At 43.3% G+C, this 11,493-nt stretch overlaps 1 long non-coding RNA gene across 1 annotated transcript; it reads left to right on the top strand.

The window, feature by feature from the left end:
- Positions 1-3,962: 3,962 nt before the first annotated feature.
- LOC129704389 (uncharacterized) lies at positions 3,963-7,310 on the top strand. The gene is made up of 3 exons (XR_008724719.1): positions 3,963-4,227; positions 6,521-6,602; positions 6,707-7,310. It is a non-coding gene; the product is annotated as an uncharacterized LOC129704389 (long non-coding RNA).
- The last annotated feature ends 4,183 nt before the right edge of the window (positions 7,311-11,493 follow it).

The following is an 11,493-nucleotide window of genomic DNA, read 5'->3' as shown; positions in this document are numbered from 1 at the left end:
CTTTATTCCTTCCTGTCATAGTCTATTTATCATTTTCCATATTAATTCCTTCCTCTCTAGATTTATCTCTATGTCTTACCATATCTTCGCAACTCTGATGCTTCGCGCCTATAATTTAGTTTTAAATTTTCTATGTTTTCCTAGTGATAGAAACCTAGCCAGTCCCCTGGTCCTCGGTCTCTTACCATTTAGTCCATCTTAACCTGCCATGAATTTGTAGACCTCAGTTGAAGGTCCTCACATCTCTCCGCTCAAAGATGAAGGGCCGCATTTTCTCCAGCCTAATCTTGTAGCTGATGGAAATGTCCAAGTCATGGTTAAACACACACACCATTTTCGGTTTTATCTAATTTTGGCTCAGTTTACATTATTCAACTCAATGCACAAATCTCACAACCTTGCCATTAGCAATACATAACTTAGACCGAGACGTTGATTGTGTTGGTAACAGCCCCTTTCGAGTATAGAGATAAAGCATGGATGCAGGCCCTTCGGCCCACCGAGTCAATGCTGACCAACGATCACTCCATTCACTAGCACTTTCCTACACACTAGGGATAATTTACAATTCCAGACAGCACCTGTAGTCAGGATTGAAATGGGTCTCCGGCACTGTAAGGCAGCAACTCTACTGCTGCGCCACTCTGCCTTCCCTATTTTGAACCAACTTACTACAGACATTTGTTCTGTGCATCACTCCCCACCTTCTCACCTACAGAAAACTAATTTGCATATTTCTCCCTTTCCCACTCTGATGAAGTGTTGCAGACCCAAAATGTTGACTTTCTTTTTCCGTAGATACAGCTTGACCCCTTGGTTATCTTTCAGCATTTAATGTTTTTATTCCATATTCTATCAAACAATAGGTAAAACTGAAGGTAAATGATCTTCAGCATCATTGCCTCTTTGCAAACCCAGTCATGGTAGTTGAAGACATTAGTTTTTATCTCTCAGGTCAAGGGAATGTGGAAATCTCTTCCTCAAGGAGTAATGGAACTGAAGTCCTTAAATATTTACCTGGGTCCCACCTGGAATCCCACCTATTCCTCCCCCCTCCCCACACCCCTTCCCTGCTTTCCTGCCCCTGGCTTCACACTCCCCAACTCCTCCAATCCATCTCACGTCTGTTGTTCTTATCTCTGGTAGACACAAAATGCTGGAGTAACTCAGCGGGCCAAGCAGCATCTCTGGAGAGAAGGAATGGGTGACGTTTCGGGTCATTATAAATTTGTTAAAAGCAAGGGGAAGAAGCAAGGGGAAGAACACAGTCCACTCCTAAGGCATTGCGGCTATCCTGAGCATTCCTGGGAATTGCTTGCATCCACATGGCTGGGCGGTTTGTGTACACTGCCTTTTATTTAATTTTACTTTTTTAGCAAACTTTCTAACTGAATTTCTAACTAAAAACCTACCATTTTATTGAAACCATGTACATCGCAGGCCATGTATTCAGCCATGGCCACTGAAAATGTCACATTTGGAAAGCACTGTTGTAAATTATATCCTTGTATAAAACTTTTCATTTGTTTACCTGATGTGTGTTCATTAAATAGATGCAAAATGCTGGAGAAGGTCAGCGGGTCAGGCAGCATCTCTGGAGAAAAGGAATAGGTGACGTTTCGGGTCAGAACCCTCCTTCAGACCCAGAGTCTGAAGACCCAGAGCCTGAAGAAGGGTTCCAACCCGAAATGTCTCCTATTCCTTTTCTCCAGATGCAGCCTGACCGGTTGAGTTACTCCAGCATTTTGTGTCTATCTTAGTTATAAACCAGCATCTGCTGTTTGTTACTATACATGTGCTCAGTAAAGTTCTTTGAGACCTTTTATGTGTCACAGGCTTTATTTAAATGCAAAATCTTGCTGTTTGCCAGTTTCAGTCAATTGCATTATCTTAATTGCACGGTATTTGTTTTATGACAAAAGATTGAAAAGTTTGATCGATACTTCGGCTTTTGCTCAACAACGTCTAATGTTTTATTTATATCTTCCTTCATCCACAAAATATAACAGGAGCAATTATAGCTATTCAAATCTAAATAACTCTGTCAGATGCAGAGTTTAGTATGCTAATGGCAGGACAATTATTGCCCCATCGGGATAATCTTTAAATCGCAGTTTACGGAATATGAATACTTAGAACAGAAAGGAATCTTCACAGCTGTTAAGTGCTTGAGAGGCTGAGTGGGAGACCTGATATAAGTATATAAAATTATGAGAGGCATAGAAAGGATATACAGTCAGAACCTTTTTCCCAGTGAAGGGAAGAGAAGGGGATAAAAGGACGGAGGTGGGGTGGGGGAGGGTTTGTAGGTTAGTTACCTAGAATGGTGAAATCAATGTTTATACAATTGGTTTGTGAGCTACCCAAGCGGAAATGTGTGTTGCTGTCTCTCTAGTTTGAATATGGCCTCACTATGGCAATGATGGAGGCCCTGGACAGAGCAGTGAGAAGATAGACACAAAATGCTGGAGTAACTCAGCAGGATCTCCGGAGAAAAGGAATAGGTGATGTTTTGGGTGGAAATTATATATATAGTCATGTTTGAGTCTGGAGATAAAGAATGGGTAATGTTTCGCGTCGAGACCCTCCTTCCGAAGATAGACACAAAATGCTGGAGGAACCCAGTGGATCAGGCAGCATCTCTGGAGAGAAGGAATGGGTGACGTTTCAGATGGAGACCCTTCTTCAGGCACGGACCGTCACCTATTCCTTTCCTCCAGAGACGCTGCCTGACCCGCTGAGATACTCCAGCGTTTTGTGTCTATCTCCTGTGTAGACCAGCATCTGCAGTTCCTTCCTACACAGAGCAGTCAGCATGGAAATGGGAAGAGAAGTTAAAATGGTTAGCATCCAGATCCAGTATTGAGCACAAGTGTTCATCAAAACGGTTGCCGAGTCTAAGCACCAGATAAAGCAGTTGCAAATCATATCACTCAGGGCAATGCAACGGCATGGGATAGTCGTTTGTCACTGTCAGTGCAACTAAATTGGCTGAACTCCACATGTCAAGAAGCCAGTTAAACGAGTGAAGAATAAGTGACTTCCAACCAAATGGGGAAGAGAAACTAAGCAGGATCTCTGGTTGATTTTGATGTACCATGACATGTTTAGTGGTGGATACCATAGCATTGAAGAGTCATTACCAGCACAAAAGGAGGCTATGGACCCCAATGAGTCTACGTCCAATCCTACTAAAGCAATCCTGACAGTCTCATTTCCCCACTCCTTCTATGTAGCCCTGGACTTGGCTTTCACTTAAATCCATGTCCAATTCCCATTTATCGGCCCTGCTTGACTTTGCTTCCATGACCCTTACACAGAGTCAGTTCTAGATAACTAGTTTCTGCTCGGAGAATGAGTTTCCACACATCCTCCTTGAATCTTTTGCCTTGAACCATCCACCCATGCAATCGGCTATCCTATATGGTTAACAAATTAACCCACAAATTTGCACAGTGTTGGCATGTGGGAGAAAACCCGAGCAGCTGGAGAAAACCCAAGCGGTCACAGGGAGAACATACAAATGCTTATTCAGGATTGAACTCGGGTCTGTGGTGCTGAAGGACAGCAACTCCACCGCTGTGCCACCTTCATGCCACAGTGCCACTCCATCAAATCTGTACTCAATCTTTGTTTCTGCAAGGGAGGTTCACCAGTTTAACCTTGTAACTGAAGTTCCTAATCACTGAATCCATTCCAGCAAACTTTTACTGCATGCAACCTTGTCAACCCTTTGTATCATATGCAGTATTCAATGACCTTGGATAGATAGTACTTTGAAATAACTCATTACCATTTTTATTTTATTTTATTTCATGATCTTGAATCCATTGTATCTATTGTGATTTTGTTACTGTAATTTTAGTATATTGTACTGAATTTAATTTTTGCAAGGTTTATGATATTATACAATATATTATTGCTATAGTTATTATTACAAGACTACTAATTATATTAGAGTTACTCTATAAGATTTTGGTCCGTCAATTATGCCCCACATTAATTTTAATTCCTACCTGTAATTATTGTCTTGGGGACATATTATGTGTGGCGCAGGAAGTCTCCCGGGGGACACGTGGAGATGGCACTCAGCGGGTCAGACAGCATCTCTGGACAGAAGGAATAGGTGACATTTCAGGTCGAGACCCTCACTCTGAAGAAGGATCCCGGGTCTCTCTTTGTTCTTGGTGGCTCCTGAAAGGAATTGGAGAATAGAAGCCAATACACGTAGGTCATAAGGTCATAAGGAATAAGAGTAGTATTAGTGCATTCAGCCCATCGAGTCTACTCTGTCATTCAATCATGGCTGATCTATCTCTCCCTCCTAATCCTATTCCCTGCCTTCTCCCCGTAACCTCTAGCACCTGGACTAATCTAGAAAGCCAACACAGTCATGCATCTTTATGGATTGTGACCAGAGGTTAATTTCTTCATCAGTGGGAAGTTTGGGAGAGTTTAATTTTAAGTTTAATGTTTGTTATTTATCTGCTTCCAGTTCGCATGCCTCTTTCAGAATTGGCATGATTTTCCTGTTCGGTTCATAGAAAAGACTCCATTACTAGTTAGAAATAATAGCATTGAATGATTTCCCTGGGGTGAGGGTGAGTGTCTCTCTGCGACTCACGAGGACTGCAAATGATGTACGGTAAATCAGTATTTTGAGAAGTCAGTAGTTATACTACATAATCTCTGATGTTGTTCATCTATATTCATGTTATTCTCACAGGACATAAAAAACAAGCAAATGGTAATATGAGCAATTTTGAAATTTTAGTTTCTTCACATTGCACATCCTGTCATTTCTAACCTTAATCTCTGTCATCCAGAGAGCTTCAGAGACAGGTGTGTATTGAAGTCACCACCGTTTGTCTAATAATCTGTATCAAAATCTTACCAATACTGAAAAATACAAATGGTAAATGTTCACCTAATTATATCATGCCTCGTTGCCCATTGCTACATGGCAAGCCGCTGAAATTTATTATGACAATACAAGCAGTAAGGCTCTTCTCAGTCCTTTTGGACAACAAACAGTCCTTAACTCAAAGCTCACAGTCCTACAGTCATAGAGTCATGCAGCATGGAAACAGTCCCTTCAGTCCAACTTGCCCTTGATGACCAGTATGTCCCAAGGTGGCACAGTGGCGCAGTGGTAGAGTTGCTGCTTTACAACGCCAGAGACACAGGTTCGACCCTGATTACGGAAGCTTATCTATTCAGAGTTTGTACGTTCTCCCCGTGATCTGCGTGGGTTTTCTCCGGGATCTCCAGTTTCCTCCCACACTCCAAAGACATACAGGTTTGTAGGTTAATTCGCTTGATATAATTGTAAATTGTCCCCAGTGTGTGTAGGATAGTGTTAGTGCGCAGGGAACGCTGGTCGACACGGACTCAGTAGACCTAAGGGCCTGTTTCCGCACTGTATCTCTAAACAAAACTAAACTAAATCTACACTAGTCCCACCTTCCTGCATTTGACCCATATCCCTCTAAACCTATCCTATCCGTGTTCCTGCCTAAATGTTTCTGAAACGTTGCAACATTACCTGCCTCAACTATCTCTTGGACAGCTCGTTCAATACACCCACAACCATTTGTGTAAATAAGTTACCCCTCAGGTTCCTATTAAATTCCCCCCCCCCCTCTTCTTACACCTATGCCCTCTGGTTCTTGATTCCCCGACTCTGGGCAAGAGACTGTGCCTTTGCCCGATCTATTTGCAAGCACTTTCCAACACAATCTCACCAAGTAGCAATCGTTATCACAAAGCATCACCAAGAAGACACCTAGAGCTTATTTTGGTTGGCACGCCACCTTAATTTAGTAGTAAACCCATCTCCCATATCCTGACCCAGGGTGCTGTATGTCTAGAATTTGCATTTTCTCCCTGTGACCTCATGGGTTTCCTCCGGGTACTCTGGTTTCCTCCCACATCCCTAAAACCCGGGGTTTGTAGGTCAATTGGCCTCTGTAAATGCCCCTAGTGTGTAGGGAGTGGATGCAAAAGTGGGATGAGTGGCACAGCAGTTGCAGTAGAGCCACATAGTACGCCTGGCACAGTTTTGAACATTCACAGCAGTAGAGTCACTCCACATTCCATTACTGCGCTTGACTAAAGATGCCGTTTAATTGTTGGAGTTTGAACATTTTCCCTGGTGTGACCGTGAGTATGGTCGATCCTGGTGGGCTCTGGGGCATGTTTCCACATTCCAAAAACTAAAGTACAGCTTAATGTCTGGAGAAACGACATGGTGCAGGTTAATTGCGAAGGAAACTTGTAAATTTCGTCTCTATTTTCATAGGGTGGTGTTTCGTGTAAACGGGTGATCGCTGGTCGATGCGGACTCAGTGGGCCAGAGGGCATGTTTCCACATTGCATCTCTGAAGTCTAAAGTCTAAACTAGAGTGAACTTGAGTTGTTCTCCAGAGATGCCTGCTGTTACTCCACGGCGTTGTGCCCTTTTGTGTATTAACCAGCATCTGCAGTTCTTTGTTTCTCCTTTGTTATTATAATGGTCCAGGTTCATCTTTATTTTCCTGAGAGGGAAGACGTCGTCAAAATCTCTATGCAGAATAGCAAAACGGTGAAACAATCATCTGTCAGTGAGTATTCAACTGGGTAAATGTATTAATCCAGAACTGATTGAGTCTTTGAGCTGAAAGCTGTGAGTATTCGCAGGCACTGAGGCATTGATTGTCTGATTCAGATTCCCTGTAGGTTTGGACATCTTGTCACACTTGCAAGATTATGTGAAATGAGCTTCACGTGTACATCGCTGAGACGGAAAGCTTCATTGGAAAATACTGTTGCAGAGACTGGAAGCTTCATTGGAAATGCTGGAGAAACTCAGCGGGACAGGCAGCATCTCTGGAGAGAAGGAATGGGTGACGTTTTGGGTCAAGACCCTTCTTCAGACTGATCTTTTCTTTGCTCAGTCAGCTGTCGATCAAAGAGCAAATGATACCACACATGGTGCGTTCAATCACCAAGCTGATGACCAAAGTTTGTGAGGCATAGAAACAAGGAACTGCAGATGCTGGTCTACAACAAAAAAAGACACAAAATGCTTGAGTAACCAGCAGGTCATGCTGCCTGATATGCTGAGTTCCTCCAGCATTTTGTGTTTTTGTTTTAAAGTTTCTGAAATGCCTGGTTATAATTAATTAACGTGTGGTGGAAACAAATAATCATCTGTTATTAAATGGATTTCCAAATCAGTGCTTCTTAAATTGACAAAACATTGTTAGCTTGTAATAACTTGACAGCTGAGAGGCCTTTTCACAATTAAAAGATGTTTAAAGGCTTTCACTTCATTTTTGCTGTTGCCTAATATTTGACTATTATATCTACCACAAAAGGCAAGTAAATTCATAGCTCTTTAATGTTGGGTTATTTTCTTTCTGAAATCAATGCCTGAAATCAATGGTTGGCTCCACAGAAAATAATGTAAATTTATGCCATATTTCCAGTGTCTTTGTTGTGGAGCAATCTTTTGACCTTCAGACTGTGACCTTTAATGAAGTAGCTCACGCAGATATTTTTGTTTGCCGTAGTTTGCTTTATCACTCCATATGAAAGGGCCCTTGTTCCATAACCCCACACCAATTTTCACAGGCTGGGTGCAACTTTGGAAAATAGTTAATAATTACGCAATGCACTGTAATTTTCAGATTCATTTGCCAAAAGATGGAAGATAAACCATACTGGAAAATACTGCAGTTGTTTAGTAGGTTTGCAAGTTATAGGAGCAGAATTAGCCCATTCAGCCCATCAAGTCTACTCCGCCATTCGATCATGGCTGATCTATCTTTCCCTCTCAACCCCATTTTCCTGCCTTCGCCCCATAACCCCTGACACCCATACTAATCGAGAATCGGTCAATTTAAGCACATTTATTTTTCTGTGTGAAATATCACCCTGATTTTTCTTTGATTGTTGTTGGTGAAGAAAGCCTTTGTTCCCCAAAGTATTAAATGTTGTTAATGCCATCCTGCAGTCCATCCACAGCATGGAGGTTTAAACAGAAGATCAATAGTCCCCATTTATATTATTGCAAATGCTAATCCGGTAATTGCTGGCCCCAAAGGACAACCTAACTGCCTCATTATTCAAGGAATAATTAAATGTTTCATTTAAATCCAACCAATGTTAAACAGCCTCAATCTTTCAACATCCAAATAAAAAACCTAATCCAGCAAATGCTAATTGCTCTCAATACTCAACAACAGAAGAGGAAGCATAATTGCTTTGCTTTCTTAATTCTAATGTACATAGGTTGAATCACATTAATTCTTCATCTCAAAATATTCTTTCAATTATACTTCAAAACAACCAGCTTAGAAATATGTAAACTGCAAATGTTGGTTTACATTGAAGATATACACAAAATGCCCGGGGTAACTCAGCAAGATAGGCAGAATCTCCAGAGAGAAGGAATGGGTGACTTTCGGATCAAGACCCTTCTTCAGAAATATGCAGATTGAAAAGGAGCAGAGAGTTATGAAAGAATCAAATGAAAGCAAATATGATGATGATAGAACACCAGTAAGTCACGCTGTTACAGACAATAGACAATAGACAGTAGGTGCAGGAGTAGGCCATTTGCCCCTCGAGCAAGCACTGCCATTCAATGGGATCATGGCCGATCATCCACAATCAGTACCCTGTTCCTGCCTTCTCCCCATATCCCTTGACTCCACTATCACTCTGTCCAGCTCTCTCTTGAAAGGATCCAGAGAGCCACCCTCCACCGCCCTGAGGCAGAGAATTCCGCACACTCACAACTCTCTGTGTGAAAAGATTTTCCTCATCTCCATTCTAAATGGCTTACCCCTTATTCTTAAACTGTGACCCCTGGTTCTGGACTCCCCCAACATCAGGAACATGTTTCCTGCCTATAGCGTGTCCAAACCCTTATCTATATAAGTAAAAAAGTCTCATCTTAACCACTTCCTGGCTGCACTGTGTATTGATTTTAGAAAAAAACACTACCCTATATCGCTATGATTTTTTACCATCTTACAATCCTCCTCTGCTGAGGCAGCCCTGAGGATTTTTCCAATCGCTGAAAAATAAAAAAGTTACGAGTGTTTAAAAAATCTTGAGATCAGCTGATTGGTCCTCTCACCTGTCAATCACAATGATGAAGGTAACGCCCCTTCTGGGGGGGGGGGGGGGGGAGGGGGGCAGGACTATAAAAGCCAGGATGCCTGGATGTGAGTCAGTCACTCTGTAAGAACGCGAGGGAGAGGCCACAACTGTCATTCTAAGCTGTGAATCAACTGAACTGTGAGTCTGCAATGTACTTGCAATAAATGATTTCTTACCCCCTAATGTCAATGCAATGAGTTGGTTAGCAAGTTGGTGGTCTGCACTGTGCTTGAAATGCTGTGCAATTGAATGTGGTGATCTGCACTCTGCTTGAAATGCTGTGAAATTGAATTTGGTGGCCTGCACTCTGCTTGAAATGAAATTTCAAGGAATAGCCGTGACTGATCTGCCAGCCCACTAGCCCTGAGTGACTGAGCTGCCAGCCCACCAACCCTAAGTGACTGAGCTGCCAGCCCACCAGCCCAGAGTGTCTGAGCTGCCAGCCCACCAGGCCTGAGTGACTGAGCTGCCAGCCCAATAATCCATTTGGCCCACAATGTCCATCTAGCCCTCTGGAAACCAGTCCCTTCGGCCCACAACACACATACTAGTGCTCCAGAAAGCCCCCTCCCGACTGGCCACCAATATTGGATTTGGTGGAGAGGTGGAATATTGCATTGGGAGACCAGCCCTCCCGTGTGAACATGCGACCCAACGGGTCCCACTTAGTTTAGTGTTGCAATAAGATCGCCTCTCATCCTTCTAAATTCCAGAGTATACAAACCCAGCCTCTCCATTCTATCAACATATGACAGTCCCACCATCCCAGGAATTAACCTGGTGAACCTACGCTGCACTCCCTCAGTAGCAACAATGTCCTTCCTCAAATTGGGAGACCAAAACTACACACAATACACACAAGGTGTCACTAGGGCCCTGCATGGTACCTGGACGTGGCGTCGAAGGACAAGAAGCCGAAGTGAAGAAGTGGAAGCCAAATAACCGAACGGAAACAATGCCGAAAAGCCAAATAACCGAAACGTACAACGCCGAAAAGCGTTGTTCACCGTTTGTACTCCAGAAGGCGTTGAGTGGCAACAGTACTGGTCATGGGACATGACCTCAACTGTCGTGCAACCTCCCTATATGAATATTGGATGAATATCGGCAGTTCATTTCATATGATGAATTATTAAAGCAGGCTTCCGTCAGTTAATGGCTAGCGATTTGTCGAATTGTTAGTCCATTTCGTATACCCCTGATAATGAGACCAAACAACTAACGTCCAGTTTACAAAATAATTAGGAGATTTATACATCAACAGGTCAGAAAGAGTGGGGCGCATATTCATTGTTTTTTAAAGTGTCTTGCGTTGAAGATAAATGAGATGTTCGTTGCTTGCGGATTCCCTCAAGTTTTTTATGTAGATTTGAATCAAGTTACAGCGTTTCAGGTTTCACATTTGGAATGTATTTTGGAGCTGGGTTCAGCTGGGGGTCCACAGAGGTTGGAAGAATTCTGCTTACTGGGAATAAAGACCCGAGGCACCGTAGCGTGGACACTTTGCGTCTCTCGGTTGTGCACGCTGACACTAACTCGCGCCGATTCACACTTACTTACACACACGCAGACGTACGCAGGTGTGATCGAATTTTATGCATGGGCAACGCATAATGCTGAAGGGTCTTGACAGAAAACGCCACCCATTCCTTCTCTCCAGAGATGCTGCCTGTCCCGCTGAGTTACTCCAGCTTTTTGTGTCTATCTTCAATTTCAGAGTTAAATAAAAAACACAGAGTGCTGGAGGAACTCAGCGGGCTAGGCGGCATCTGTGGAGGGAATGGATGAGGACTTGTTTCAGGCCACGGTTTTTCTTCAATAGGAAGGAACTGCAGATGCAGTTGTCTTTGCAAAATGCCAAATGATTCCGGGAATGCCGAGAGAGAGAGAGCAAAGAGTGAGAGTGAGAGTCAGACGGACAGACGGACAGACGGACAGACGGAGAGATTCCAGCCTCTTAATCCCAAGCACCGTGGTAGATCAATGCTTGCAAAAAAATAATCCGCTCCATGATCTTTGGCAGTCCAAATGCGGTGAAGGGAAATTAAAAATCCCCCCCACCCTCCCGTCTCCCCCGGCCAGTGATGTGATGGACGGGGGGGGTGTGAACCAATCACTGACAATTCCCACCCACGGCGACGTCATGTCCGTTATTTGGCTTTTTGGCATCGTTTCCGTTCGGTTATTTGGCTTCCACTTCTTCGCTTCGGCTTCTCATCCTTCGGCGCCACGTCCGCACACGGCCCTGTACAACTGCAGAAGGACCTCTTTGCTCCTATACTCTTCTTATGAAGGCCAACATGCCATTTGCTATCTTCACTGCCTGCTGTACCTGCATGCTTA

This window comes from Leucoraja erinacea, chromosome 15, assembly GCF_028641065.1.
Source record: "Leucoraja erinacea ecotype New England chromosome 15, Leri_hhj_1, whole genome shotgun sequence".
Lineage (NCBI taxonomy): Eukaryota > Metazoa > Chordata > Chondrichthyes > Rajiformes > Rajidae > Leucoraja > Leucoraja erinaceus.
This window is presented reverse-complemented; position numbering and strand designations above follow the sequence as displayed.